This window comes from Ciconia boyciana, chromosome 14 (assembly GCF_034638445.1).
Source record: "Ciconia boyciana chromosome 14, ASM3463844v1, whole genome shotgun sequence".
Taxonomy (NCBI): domain Eukaryota; kingdom Metazoa; phylum Chordata; class Aves; order Ciconiiformes; family Ciconiidae; genus Ciconia; species Ciconia boyciana.
In genome coordinates, this window is record NC_132947.1 from 8,116,007 (window position 1) to 8,131,887 (window position 15,881).

General features: G+C 42.0%; 1 protein-coding gene across 5 annotated transcripts in view; it reads right to left on the reverse strand.

Moving 5' to 3' along the window:
- TSHZ2 (teashirt zinc finger homeobox 2) overlaps positions 1-15,881 on the reverse strand; it is a 233,335-nt gene that overhangs the window by 9,810 nt on the left and 207,644 nt on the right. The gene's annotated exons all lie outside the window — the stretch shown is intronic.

Genomic DNA, 15,881 nt, shown 5'->3' on the forward strand with positions numbered 1-15,881 from the left:
TTTAAAATCGTCATGGTGAGTTGGACATCTTGGTACCCACATTGTGTTTCATTATTCAACTATTGCTGTGTTACTTCTGGTTGTTAAGGCACCTCCCCTCCCCAGCACTAAAAGCCGCTGTTCTTCCAATGGACCTTTCCCATTCTGCAGCTACTAAAAGTGCTAAGTGACTCAAGTTGTGAAGCTACTTCTATATAGAGACAGAAGGCGCTTGTTTTACTTAATTTCAACATGTGGGTTTAAAAGTTCAGCTCAAAGTTGAGTTCTGTTTTGCTTATAACCTGGGAGAAAGATACTGAGAAAAGCAGTAGAAAAAACAACTGGAAAAATAGGGTGAGAAATGAGGCAGGCAATAAGTAGAGTGAAAGTCAAGCTGGAGAGAGCACAGAGGAAAAAAGACCAACAGCGGGCAAAGAGAAATATGTTACTGAAAAATATATTATCTGTTCAAGGCCACGGACATTTCAGCAAACACAACTCAAATCCTGCGGTGTGTTCCCTGTGTTCTGGCTAAATCAACTGGAAATTCAGTAGTAGCTTTATTTAAAGTAAAATAAACTCAGCTTTTCAAAAAATTCCATATGAAAACAAAAAAGTCCATTGACTCCACGCTATTTAGTTTATAATTTGTTTTATTTTTCAATATCTTCACCTTTTCAGTTTTCATAGTGATGCTGAGTTTTGCATTGGCAACCCAAGCCTGCTATGGAGAAATTGTTGGAAGGGAAGAAGAGGTTTTGGCAGCTGGATGTAGAGACTTTTGGCAGCTGAGGATGCATGGAAGTCAGTTTGAAATTGTGGTGAATACCTTAGATCATTATTCCCACTTAAAAGGTATTAAAAGCAATCCATGTTGACACTCTAAAATGTTGTCTTTAGGTTTCAGAGGTAACACTCCAGAGCAATTAACACTTTGCAAAGCCATTATTTTTCACTGCAAAAGGACAAAGCCATGTCAGTTTACATGTTGTTCAAGTTTTAAAGAAGTCCAGAAGCTGTACTGTTGTAAAGCCTAGAGCTGAAACACAGTAATGCCATGAGCTGGCTCTGCTGCTGCGGCCAAGTTCTCAGCTGCAAAATCCCTCCAAGTCCAAGAAATCCCTCCAAAATCCCTCCATGGTCCAAGTGCAGTCTGTGGAGATGGAACAGGCATTTGACTTTACCTTTCCGAGTAGATTTTGCAGCCTTCACCAGGATGGAAAGCTACCTGTGGCATGCCACGTAAGTCCTGCCTTGGATCATATCAAGCTCTGTAGCGGCTCTGGCATGCACAGCATCTGCCTGACTTACGGGTGCGGGACACAGAAACTATGAGCTGGTCCCATATAGGCCAACATGAGGGGCGGTGGTGAAACAGCTGAGTGCAGGAGTGATAACTCTTGATTAATTCAACTCTGCCTCCAGAATGTCATTAGAACAATTAAGCAGCATGTAATATTACTGAAAGTGCTAAATCTGGGAAGGAGTCTTGGTTTAAAGCAAAGTAACTGCAGAGTACTGGTTCCCTGCCAGTGGGAAATATTTGTCAAGGGCTTGGATTGCAAAACTGAAAAGCCAGACTCCTGCCTCCTTTTCTTTTGATTCGTTGTGAGGAGGTCCTTGGACTTTTGTATTAGACCAGCCGTAAAATCAGCTGAGTCACAAGGGGAGCATGCAGAGAGCAACATTAAGGACATTGTTAACCCTTAGCAGAGCTCTTCAGAGACACATCAGTCAGGGTGTAGGTCCACAAGAAACTCTTCTGCAACAAACCTGCTTCAGAAGCTCTCGCCCCTTCCTATCGTTTCCACCCTATGCTATGACACAGTCCTCAGCTGTGTCCCTGCAACCGTCTGTGGGTCTGCACCACCCCAGCCGGAAACTGGATCCATCCCTGCTGTAGCTCACAAGGGGCCACGCAAACACTTCCAAAAGGAGGCCCCAGTGCAGCGCTGGGACTGCACAGCCACGGGGAAGGCGGAAACCTCTTCAACTGGTTCTGCTGCTGGAGGAAAGATAAGACGGAACAAAGAGCCTGGGAGCTGGAGGGGGTTCTCTGCACTGCTGCGTGCGTGCAGGGAATTTTGGTTTAGCACTGCTATAAAAGCCATTTGTGACAACTGTATAAACTTTTGAGGCTAAGCGTCCATATACTTGACTAATGGTAACATCCATGCGTGACTAAAATCAATTGGGACTTGCCATTGATTTCAATGGGATAAGTACTTCACCCCTAGGTCTTTTGGCCAACCAAAGTCTCCATCCTTGGGGTTTTTTTTTTTTTTTGCATTGATATCACTGCAGGCTGGGACAGGACTTCAGGAAATTAATTAGTGTGAGTCCTAATCAATAAGGGTCATAGTTTATGTATTTCATTATCAAGTCTCTAAGAGATTCAGGGAGTATGTGGAGAGCTTGTCACCCACAGTCTAGGGCATAGCAGCTTGTCTGTTTAAACAGCACTTGATGGGCAAAGCTTGTTGCTTCCTGGGCATTCGTTGAAATGTAGTTCAACCTGTACCATAAAGAAAACTCTATCATTTAAATTATGTTATGAAAATGTGGTTGAGGGTGTTCATTATGCTGATATCTTGTTCAGCATATGTGAAATATCAGCTGCAGATGCTGAAGTTTTGCTTTTATTTAACATTAATTATCAAGCCATCAACAGATGTAAAAAGTTGTATCTATTGTAATGCGGATGTGTCAGGACTCAGGATTCCTTCTAACAAGCACCTTCCCACTCCTTGTCCATGGCACAGCTTCCCTCTCCTCATTCAAATCTTGCCGTAAAAACACAGCTGTGAAACCTTTGAAATAGGAACTCTCAAACACGGCTGCAATCTGAGACAACTGTCAAGTGTATGCCAACAGCTAATCGCGCATGTGTCCAGCCTCTGCGGGCTGGCACCAGCGCTGCTCAGCTGTGCTCCTTAGCCCCCGCATGGCTCCTGGCTCATGAGAGCAGCGGTGAGCTCGCTCTTTCTTTCACGCACACACGTGCACACCCATGCCAAGTCCAATGCTTTCGTTTGCTCTCTCTAGTCTCCTTTCCCCCTTTTCTCTGTGGCCAAAAGCCACACTGACTGAACGACGCAGCTTCCTGGGGGGTAGGACACGGGCTGTCTGCTCACAGGGTGGTTTTCAAGTCCTTCGCTTGGGGATTGCTGGTACTGTTTGCTTTTTGGGTTCTGCAGGAGAATGCCCATCACGTCAGTGGCATGGTCTGAGGTGTGATGGTACTCTAGAGCCAGGCAGATGACAGCAGGTTCATGTGTTTATAATGTTTTTTTGCATTTGCAGATCTTTGCTAATATCATTTTATCATCTTCTACTAGTGTAATGGGATAATAAAAATGACAATAAGTATCTGTGATCCACCCACCAAAGTCCATGGGAGTCTATGGATCAAAACCTTTTCATGCTGCAGCTGTACCTACAGTAATAAATTGCAGGACTCTTAAAAGGCCAAATAGAAAGATACAGACAGTCCCTTTGTGGTTACCAAACATGTTATCTCTAGATGTCATTTTTGACCTACTTTTGCTAGATTTTTACAGCAGCAGAAAAGCTGTTCCTTAAAGAATCATGCTTACGTGCATAATACCTAGATAGGGAGAAAAAGCAAATCTGGATATATTTTATTTAATTTAGGACTCCTCTCACCATGAATTACAATATTACAGACTCTAAATGCCTTCTCGTTACCCATAATTATAACTAAAATTATATCAATCTAAACAGTAACTACTCAAATGATTCATCCTGATTGTAAGGAGCATGCTCTCTTAAGTTATGCTTGCCCATCCATTTTAAAGCCTTGCGGCAGGAATAGCTTTCCAGAAGGTCATTTAACAGCACATTAAATAAATAAATAGAACATATTTGTTTCAGAAAACACACTCTAAAAGCATTGGGTGGGAAAGCATTTTGGGAGAAGTAAGAATAACCGTTGTGAAAACTAATACTTTCAGTTCCTCGTTCTTTGCTGAGGGTGCAGCACCCACCCAAACACAAGCAGAGGCTCCACATGATGACAGCAGGAAAAGGTCCCTAATGTTCTTCATACGGAAGGGTGTTGTGTCAAGAAGCTTCACGGTGCACTGCATGGAAGTTGCAGTCAGCTTCTGCCCAGCAGCAGAGCACAGGGAGAGGAGGACACACCAGCACAACCCACCATGGTCCCCAGCAGGTCCCTGAGCCCCTCGTGTCCCTGCAGAAGGCACCGGACTCTGCATATTCAACCCGAGCCATCAGCCACATGGAGGGGGGCGTGTGGAAAAAGGTCTCCTTTATTGTAAAAGTAAAACGTGTTTCTGTCCCATGATCTAAGCTTATGAGAATGCGGGACAAGATAATGGAAACGAAATGTGGGCTCTAGCTCAGATGTTCCTGGGGTGTGTCTGCCTAAATACAAAATTGTCTGACTGCGGTAACACCCAGGTGGAGGAATTTAGAGACCTCATTGCCTGGGATGATGGAAACTACATTTAATAAAAACTTGAAGTCATTAAGTTGCATTTATCTCAGAAAACTCTTTGTTGAAGATACTTTGCTAAGAGGCTAAGGCCAAGGTCAGATAAAAGACCTCCGGATTTCAGCAGCAAGATCATCAGAGTGCATATCTGCAGCTGGTGCAAAAGACCTTATCTGCAGGAGGTCAATGAAGTTATGCTGATTTACCTCAGCTGGCCTGGCCCTACAGTTTTGGGGTATAAAAGAAGAATCTCCTTGAAATCTGCCAAAAAACACCCCAAACCTTTCACTTTTTGAGTTTCTTGTTTTCAGAAACTTCTGATATCTGTGCATAAAGTTTTGCATGACAGATTTTTTAGCTGTGACCCTGGTTCAGCAAAACTCTTAAGCATAATACGCCTATTTGTATCATGCACAGTGCAGTGAACATCGTGATCTGACGCTGCCAGGAACTGTGGACTAACAGTACCAAACACCACGGTTGGGCTGCACGAATACAGCAATGCTGACCTTTTAGGGGCTTGCCAGTGCAAGCATGTGTGTGGACCAATCGTGCCACCTGAGACCCCAGAGAGATGCAAAAATTCTTCTGCGTATACATTATATTTTATAGAAATATAAACATACTTTTATATGTAAGTATATATATGTATTTCTAGACAAAACGCAGCCCAATCAGAGCTACTGAATATGTGCAGCAGTGCCCAGCTCACTAGGGTTACTAGACATCCCTGAACAAATACAGTTAGATCCTCCAAATCCACCTGAACAACATGGCTTGTGAAAATGCTGACATCTGTTAGCCTGAGCCGTTCCCCAGAGGGCAGGCAGTTTCTTCTATGAATGACTAGAAAAGGATCTGGGAGTATTTTAAAAGCAAGGACGGTGAGACGCATTCCCCAGAAGACAGGGGCAAATGAAAGATGCGGTAAGGGCGGAGGTGAGCGCTGCTGGCTGAAGCAGCCCCATCCCTCCCTCTGCATGCGACCACTCACCAGTGCCGACTGTAGGATGCCACAGGTCAGGGGGCTATTTAGGCTGAGAAAAATCAGGAGGAGTAATTTTTTTCCCCCGATAGTTTGGGCAATCCAGGTCTTTGCACGGGCCAGGGCAGCTAAGGCAGTGATGCTGGGTGTAGGGAGGTTGCAGGAGGGGCAACCAGCATTGCTGCCAGAAGCAATGCACGCTCAGCCCATCCTTGCTTCCTTCGGAGGTAGCCAGGAGAGGAAGGGAAGAGAGCAGGCTGGGTGCTAAAAGCCGGTTCCCACCCCTAGAGATCTAGTGTGCATAGCTTTAGGCAAATCATTTCACCTCCTTGCATGCCTCAGCTGTTTTGCTGATAGATGGAGTCAGACGAAAAATTGGGGGCTGCAGCTCCCCGTGTCTTCACAGAGACGCGATGAAATCCTGGGCTGGTGGAGAGAGTGGGACTTCTGCCACTTGCGTTGAGAAAGGCCAAGATTTCACCCCTGATCTCAGCTTGGGCCTCAAGGTGACATAGGATACACACATGCTCAGTAACAAAGAACAGCACACATGATATCTAACAGGCACAAAGAAATATCCTGACGCTTAACTGGTCCCTCCTAATCGCTTCTGCATACAGACAAAGCCCAGTACAGAGGTATCTGGAAGGATCACAGGCTTGTAAAGAAAAAAAAATGAGAAAGAACATTTAATTTTTGTTTTTTCCTATAAATAAAGTATAGTCATCAAATCACAATGTATTTGAGAGCACATGTTATTGACAGCCTATTCTTGGAGAAAAAAAAAAGTGGATTTTTTGGCAAAGTTTCTCTATTTGCTAAAGATTAAATTGTTCATTGTACAGGGCACCATCTGCCCTTGGAGAGAGATTTAGTTGATGGCAGCTGCAACCAAAGTGTGGAAGATATAGCTGAATTTCTAGTTTCTTTTCAACTAGCAACTGTCATTACAGGTCACATGCAAACTGTGTCATTTTCTGTGACAAGCAGGTTCTGTAGACTTGGGTGCTTGCTACATTTTAAAATGCCACCTGTATAGATCCCAGAAGAGAAATAGCTTTTGTAACACACCTTGAAATAAGTGAATTTAGAGCAGATAAGACAAAGCAATTATGGTTCAACCGGCTGGATGCTGGCGGTGGGTTCAAGTCCCAGGTTTACATGGATGGATGTCAGCACGTACTGGCAGGTCACTTGAAGCTAGATTTCCCCAATTAATTTAGCTGCTTAAGAAGGCCAGTTTGTCATCTGCAAGTATTTACTCAACTGCTGCATAATTCCTCAATTGCCTCCTTGTTTCCTTTGTGATGTTATTCCTGGTTAGATTAAACGCCACATTTTTTCAATTCTGAAGAGAATTTCTTAATCATCAAACTAGAGGCTATTGTGGGTGGTTTTCTCCCAGCCCCACCTACTGAGCTATGCCATTAAAATGTCTAGATTCACTGTGAGAGAGTAAAGGACACTCGAGAGCGGGGAGATGCTGATCCTACCTCTGCGTTCCGAGCTATTTTGATATTACACAAAACTTGTCACTGGCTAAAGCGAACACGTCCAGGAAGGAATTTGTACCTCTTCCCTCTCTCCTGAACACCGTAACTCTTCTGCAGGAGAATTATGCTCCCTTTCTCTGCTGAACAAAATGGGAGGGGAGAAGTTAAGAGCACAGTGGTACATTTTATTAGGACTAAGAAACAAAGCAAAACAAAAAAGCAAACCCAAACCTCTTTCCTTTCATCCCTGTCTTGCTATGAAAGTGCCTTCATATTTCCAGGCTTGCTGACAATATTTCAGGATGGTACATCACACACCGTCTCCTCTGGAACAGCAGACATTGTCAGTGCTGTGAGACAACTACTCTCTGGATTGTACTTCACAAAGATTCTGTATAAAGCATTTCTATAGAAAAAAGATTTTTGAAATTTGTGAGTCTCTCAGCCTTTCAAACAAGGATGAGTTCTGGTTAATTTTCTTCTGATGATTTCCACATTTTCTGCAAGAAAAACAACAGCTACTATTGCCTTAAGACAGACTGAACTAGTTGTAACATGCCTAGATATAGGATTTTTTTTTAATGTTAAAGAATTTGCAGGAGATAAATTTGTTCTCAAGTTTATTCTGTTCAGTTTAACTTTTTGGTCTTCTATCACATTTTGTCGTGGTAGAATGGGATCATGTTTTGAAACAGAAACTGCTTCTGCTGGTAAATTTTTAACAAATCTGGTGTGATTAAATCTATGTTTTTGGATTAAAAAAAATGTTTTTTTTCTGGTAGAGGCTTTGCCTTTCCAGAAAAATATGATTCATTGTTCCAGGTGTCAGCACGTGTTTCTGATTGCTCCATGATGTGCCCAGACCATCCAAGCCGTACCTCCTTGGGAAGGCTCACGCTTCCACGTCTCTTTCTGCTGTAGAACGGAAACACACTCAAATCTTGATCTTTAGGTAGAGGCACCTATTTCCATTACTGATTTGACAGAGATCAAGCGCTTTGAGGACTAGGGCATTTAAAGAGACAGCTGGAAAAATGCTTAAAATCTAAGACTATGCCTGTCTAGGTTACTTTTTGCAGAAGGCATTAATCACTAGGAGAGGAGGGCCGCTTACGTGAATTAGAGTACAGTATGCTAGTTTCTCCTTTCTGTGTGAGGAAGCACTTAAAACACAAATTCCCACCTTAAAAACCAAACCGGTGCGCTCAGTGTGAGCTACAAGTAAATCACCTACTCTGTGGTGCCAGAACTGCACATACTCTTCTGCTGCTGATTTATCTACAAAATATATCACATGCCAGTTACTTGAATTAGGATCATGGGGTGAAGGGAATCATTAGAGAGTAGAAGAAACTCTAACGCATAAAGAAAACTTCTCCGTTTGTCTCCTCTGCGATGCCTGTTTTATTTCCTCTTCATGCATTGACAGTACTGATGAGGCAATGGATGCTGTAATCCTAAGCAATTGCTTTTGGGGGTATCATCATTAGGGTTGCAAATGTTTGATACAGCAATAGCCTTGAATTTCCAGGCGGCCCTTATTTCCAGTTGTTGCAATGTGTGTAGCGGTGCTGGTAGGTGAATGGCACAGCCCGGATCAGGCATTTCACTCCTGGTGCTGTTTCCTTTGCTATCAGAGTGCCTCGAAAACCAGGTAAATTAGACTTGGAGAAAGGGACGCTGCATCTTTGAGTAATGAGGCTGGGAAACAGGGAACACATTTTCCACTAGCTCATGTCTCACTGTATGGCATTCCGATTTCGTGACACTTCATAATAAATCATTGCTTATCACTCACATGGGAACATAACATGGTTCAAGTTAAGATTCGTTAGTGATTGTAAAGAAGAAACATGAATTGCTCTATATCAGGGCTTTTTGATCATCTTCCTGTCCACTGCAGGCATTTTTTTTATCGTAATATTTACAGTAACTGTTGTTTAAAGCATAAATAAAAAGGAAAAGAAAGAGCAGAAAATATGAATAATGAAAATAAATTTATTTGTCTTATTTATGTGTTTATGTAAACATTTGGCAATTGCTTTGCACAGCAGCTTGTATTCAGTGTCACAGACTGCCTCACCAACATAAGTTTCTAAAGCTGGGATTTTAAATATATGTATGTACGTGCGTATATAAAAAACCCTAAATGCCAATACATTCATTTTCTGAAGGATAAGGTTCTAGAAGGCGCATCTAGAGCCAATTTGCTTTGTCTGCTGCGGGGAGAAGAGAGTCTGATCCTGTCCTGCAGTGCTGTCCCCCCCTGGACCGGCAGCACAACGGGAACAGAAACCTGGTGCCATCAGCTTGGAGATGAGGCAGAGGCTGAACCTGCTGTGCCTGGGGTGAACTGGGCTGCTCCCTGTCAGCATGTTATCTGTGCCCAGGGGTCCATCAAAGGCTGCAGGAAACAGGGCTTTGTGTTCAGCAGGAGGGACATCCGAGAGGTGGGGACATCCTTGCTTCAGCCCCTGTCCCTGCAATGATCTCAGGGGTGGCAAAATGTGAGCTTGAATGGGACAGGCGTTGTGGATGTATTTGGCTATATATTCAGGCAGTTCACTGCCTTCTCTGACCTTCAAGAGATGGATTTTTTTCTGTGTGCTGTAGTTCACAACTTTTTCATCAGCAGTTTAGGGAGAGGAGTGAAAAGCTTATGGGTTTACAGATGACATCAGTAGTGCTTTAGGGGAACATTAAGTTTATTATAAAAAGACCTTCTAACTGAAAAAATGGGAGCTTGCTAAAATAAAGAATTATAACACATGCAGAAATTTTTCACCAAAAAGAAAAAAAAAATCTGTTCCTTCCCTTGTGTTACAAATAGTTTTACTTTAATTTGTTTTCTTTACCTTTTGGGTTTGATTGTGGGAGGTACCTAAAACTCTGGGATAACCCGAGAGAAATCAGATAAGGTAAATATTTGCTGCAACTATGGCTTTGATTATTCCCCCTTCAGTAATTTGCTATTTACTGTATTAATCAACTATATAATGTGTCATTTCTACTGCTCCCTGGCTGAATAATTTCCAAAACTACAAACAGCTTTCAAGATAGTTGCCAGACAGGCGCAAATTAATACTTTCAGAAATTCTTCCTAGAAACATTCCCATGAACAGAAGTTTTCACACCCTATATTTGTGTAAAGGAAATAGAGTTGGGTTGGAAAAAATTGCCAAATTATTATTTTCGACAAATGCTTGCATATATTTTTTTTCTGGTTTTATTCCAGTTGAATATTGATCTTTTAACAAAAATATAAAATATGTTAATGTTTACCTTTGCTAGAACAAGCAGCCTTGTGAGACAAGAAGGCAATGGAAGTAAGTATGTAGTTAACTGTTTGCAGGATTAGGGGCTTAATTTAGTAGTTACAAAAAAGAGAGACCTGATCGTCTTTTACTGAGGCAAATAATCCCCTTGATTTGTGGGACAACTTGTTCGAGTAAAATGGCATATGACCAAGGGACTGTAAATTCAGTCGCCTGATCCATCTGATCTCTCTCCCTGACGCTCCACAAGCATATGTGGCTATACCGGCCGTTGTCTTTGATCTCCAGCATGCTCTCTTAAACTCAATTTTGCTTCTTGTGTTCATGGTCTAGGTCTCTTCAAGACTTGTGCTCAGAAAATCCCCAAACCATATACAATAAATGCATTATGCACAAAGATGCAAAATCCCCCAAATACCAAGTTTCTAAAAGAAAAAAATCTGTTCTGGTAAAGCACAACACTAGATGCATTTATTATATCTTACTTTTCACCTACTACCAATAGACAATTATATACAAGAATACCCCCCCCCCCCAGTCTTGACCAAGGAAAAATACATAGTTTTTCTAATATGTATGATACAGACTCTTAATCTGCTCTCACTTGAAGTGGTATAGTGAATAGGATTATTCTCCATTTATTTTGGCTTACACTAAACTGGAATTTTTGCCCCATAAGCTTCCTGTAATTTTTGTAAGTGGAACTGCCTTTGTCAGCATTCTTAATATTTCCCCATGGAAATGGTATTAAAAAGCAGCACATTTGCCCTACAATCTCATGTTTTATCCTTGAGAAATGAGGATTTATGGTAGATTTTTTTTTTGTTGTTCTCTTTTTCTGTAGGAGAATGGCTTAATAATAATCTCAAATGGAGCCTGGAACGAGACGGTGTATCTCCAAAATGTTAATACTATCGTGAACCATGCCTGGGTTAAAAACAGATATTGAAACAAGGGAATAAATATTTGACAATGCTGTTAAGGCAACTTTGCTAACGATTTTTGAACAACCTCCAACTGAGGTCTAAATGTCTGCAATATCCATAAACAACTCTATACTGTCCAATTAGGGAGACAAAGACATAGAGTCCTGTCAGGAAGATTTGCATGGCTAAGTGTCTGAGATCACAGAGACGATGAGGGATCGTTCGGAGTGATGGGGGATGCACAGAACGGATGACTATCATTACGATATTACAGAGGCTTACACCTTCCCAATTACTGGCAGGATTCATTAATTACTGCTGCATTTCCTAATAGAATCCTCTCTCTTTGGCTTATCGCTACCTTCCCTCTGTCTACGTAAACTCACAACTCAGCAGTCGATCACCTATGAAAAATTAGATGGTGTAGCTTCCAGTGGCCTATTTAAAATGAACAGGCAACTGAATAAGAAATAAAGAACAAAAAAGTAAGGGCTGTAATGCAGATATGTGGGAGCTACAGAAGCGGCATCAGATGGGTTTGGAATTCTCTTGTTATTGAACTGTTTGAGAAAAAAAAAATCAGTGGCAGCTGCAGAGAGAAGCATCATGGTGGGTTTAAAAGCACAATGAAAGCGTTTTACATAGACGTACGTACACACACAAACTATAGGCAGATTGCAAAGTGACAATTGCTTAAGGCCTGCTAGGCTGAAGTTTCACAACTAAGATTGGTGAATATTACAGGGGCTCGATGCTGTTGCAATCGACTCAGCCCCATTAAAGATAATGGTGTGAGCATTTCCATGCTGTCATCATGTTACTATCAACAGCATTATCAGTATCAACTGCTTTTACAATTATGCACAATGGCTCTTCCTGCACAAAGACTTAGCAACCACCAAACTCGTTTTCTTTTTAAATACACTGAAAAGAGCGTAGATTTCAATCCTTCATCTGTTCACAGATGAAACAACATTTCCAAATCATCACTGATAGCATTTTTTTCCTCCCATTCTAAGGATGGCCAACTGTTCTCAGCTATTTCTATTACATTTCCTACCTATTATTTCATGTAATGGCATTCCTTAAATTTTAAATTAGCTTTGAAGAATAAAAATAATTGAATTCCTGCTGTTTTGTGTACATAGAGGGTGACAGGAGCTAATGTGATAATTTAAACTGTAAATGAGTCTTCACTTTGTGTTCATTAATTACAGCTAATTACTGAATTACAAACCTTCTTGGTTAGGCACTGTTATGTATTCATGTAGCATGTTGGATTTCCAGCTGGTAGAAAACTGTTTTATAGACTTACAAGCTGACACACCAAGCTACCACTGAAACGATTCAGTCTGAAAAATAAAGGAAGGGTGGGGAGTGCGTAACTGCTCTTGCTCCTTGAATTAAGTGAGTGATGAGAAACAGTGCTGCAAACTTGAACCTCAGGTGAGCGAGGATCTTGCGTATATAATTAGAAAATATAAGCTCTATCTGGTAGGCAGAAACGCAATGATTTTGAGCTGCCGCTTCGGGTGAAGAGTGTGAGTCTGCTCTGCTTACACCTGTTTTACACCAGTGTTAATTCCCTGCTTTAAACAGAGTTACTCTCTTTACAGAGGCATATCAGTGAGGCAGAAATGCCCCTGCAAATGGGGCCAGTGCTCCTAGCACCAATTCTTCAGCTATACCCCTGAACAGCAGGATGGTAATATAAAACTGAACATGCAAGCAAGTGTGCATTGTATTCCATACATAAGTGCTTATTGTTCCTCACTGAAGGATCATATGCAATGCTATAGGGCTGTCTTGAGCATTTACTCAACATTTTCTGCATTGAATGGTTCTGTCCAAACCTCTCCTTTGGATACCTTTTGTCTGCTGATGTTTCGTATTGAAGCTGAATGCACCAGTTGAAGACTCTCTCTCTGCAAAGTGAGCAGGAGGACACCACAATGACAAAATCAGCCATGTTAAGATTTTACAAGCTACAAAGCTCAGTGCCCAGAGAGAGAACCGTGGCAAGTGCAAAACAAAGAAACAAAAAACCTCACTTAATTTCTGATTGATAGAGAAGCAGAAGATACAGAGATTTCCCTTTTATTAGCAATTGCATTTTTCATGGGTTTCATATGCTTTGTTCTCTTTTAACAAAACAGGCCAACAGTATCTCCAGGCAGCAAGTCCAACGCAAGCGCTCCTGCTCAGCCCTACTGTAACCGGCCGACCCATGCGCCTGCACAAGCACATCTGCCGGCAAAGCCCTCCCCTGCAACAGGTAACCAAAGCATTGCTTCATGCTGAGAGCAGCAGAGATTGCAAGGAACTATTGAATCAAATAATTAAATTAAAACCATTTAATTGAATTATTCTATGACCCACTTGGCCTTCCAGACTGGGGACTGGGAAGACCCAGATCAAGGGTCCTGCCCCAAGGGGCCAATGCTGGGTCTGGAAGGCAGATCCTTCTCGGAAAAGCACAGTGTTTTGAATGGCCTCTACTGGAATAATTTAGCTGAATAATACATAAACAGCTAGAAAGAAAGAGCTGGATTCTCAGCTGATGTAAAACTGTGTAGCATTGGTAATTTCAGGAGAGTTACGTTGATTCACAGCAGCTGAGGTTACAGCTCAATAGGTTTGTAATAATACAGACTTTGATGAGAGGCCCCTGAAAGAGGTAACACTAATGTGTGACTGCTTGCATAAACACCAGTTCAATGACAAGGCTTTTCTGCCTAAGAACTAGTCTGTGTCTTCAGGTTTAATGATAAGTACTAGTCTTTTGTCCTTAAATAATCGTTTTCATCTGGAGAATGGCAAAGTGACTTGTTCTAACACCAACAGAAATTCAGTAGTAGACTTAGCAATGGGATTCATGTCAGATCCTATTCCCTCATCACCTTCTCATGCTGCCTCTTCTCTTTCAGGGTACAAAAAGACATGAGGAAACCAGGGGAGAAAAGATGTGCTGGCAGAAACTCCTTTCTTCCTGTGGATAGTAACTCTGTGCTATCATATAACAATAATGACTTTCATTAATCTTCTGTAGGTCTTTCATCGAAAGGTTCTTTTCACTCCACATACAGAGACCACTTAAATGCTACTATGTATTAAGTAAAAATGAGAATTCTTGAGATCACATTTAAAAAATGGTATGAGAAGTATCACTGTGCAGCATGGTACCTACAGAGGCTCACTCAACATGACTAAAGAGGTAAGACTGTCGTGCAGTAAGTTATCAGCCACCATTTCTAGGCAGTCTCTCACCCAACTTGTTTTCATGTCTCACTCCTTTTTAATCTGACAGTCTCCAGCATGCAAATTTGCACTGAAACTAAGCATTTCAAATGTGCCAGAGGGAAGCAGGGGCCTCACACCTATTGGTAGATTAGTGCACCTAATGCCCTTTGGCTTTTTTTCCCCTCTTTTTTAACATAAAGGCTGATTACTCCATTAGTTGAACAACTTGGAAGAAATGACAAGGAACTAACAAGAGAGTAACACTGTATTTTCTATTTGTTTTCTTCCGTTGCAGCAGTGCTAATTAGAAGGAGTAGTTATTGGTACGGTGCTTTGGGGAATGCTGATGAGAAGCACACAAAAGGCTGAAGTGCCTCTTCTGTACAGCACTGGATGCAGCAAAACACAGCACCCTCTCAATTGTCATTACGCTAATCTCCCACACTATCTCACTATTTGGGACATTATGGCACTTGCGTATTAGAGGCTGTATAGATCAGCCTTTCTGAAGCCTAAACCCTCACGTAGGGGTGAGTAATATCCTATTAACTCACAGCTTATCATAACAAAATATGTTTTCAAGCAGAAATATCCACCCTACTTGGTAGTGGAGGGAAGGGAGGCAGGAATGAGGTGGGAATATGTCTTTAGAGGGGACTTGGGCTCTGTGCTGCCTGCGCACCCCTTCGCCCGCAGGGTATGGGCTGCACTGGGTGGGAGTTGTTACTCACCATCCTTCAGGCAAAAATCTGCCTCCGTGTAACCTGCCTGGTTTCAGCTCTTTGGACGGGCTAGCTTTGGACGTTGGGAAAAAGGGAGAGACTGCCCTAACTTCCCAAATGCCATCAACGACAGCTTTTCCTTCAAAGATTTTCACCCCCTCTTGGACTCAGGAAGGGGTTGTGGGGATGAAGGCTAGGATGAAGGGTAGGACGGCACCTCTTTCCCATTCACCAAGGTTTGATTCTCTTTATGAGCATGATCCTCCAATCCGTAATCAAGGGTTAATTTCACAGCTCACTGCTTCATCTAGCATAATATCCATTCAGACTAATTAAATCTGTCTAATAATGTGAGTGTCTTTGTCTTTGTTCTTTCCATTCTTTGTTTTACACCCTTCACATCTCATCTCCAGAACTACACGCCATCACACTCTGCTTGACAAGCAGAATCCATCCCTAAAATTAAAACATTCCTGACCTATCTGCGATGACAAGGCAAGCAAGCTTCACAGCGCTGCGGCCCATGAAGGGAGCTGACACATTTGTTTTTAATTTCAAAAGAGTAGAAAGTGAAGATCTGACCCTGTCAATCAGGCCCTGTGACAAGTTTAATCATTGCTGCCCCACAAAAATCACGGCTAAATAGGAATGCAAATAATGTATCACAGGGCTCTTATAAATGCTAATCAAGGAGAAGTAATCAACTGACAATTTCACTGATCTCCTTTCTGAAGAAGTCAGTCAACGCACTGTCTCTGGACCACAAAGAGAAGAAAAGACAAAA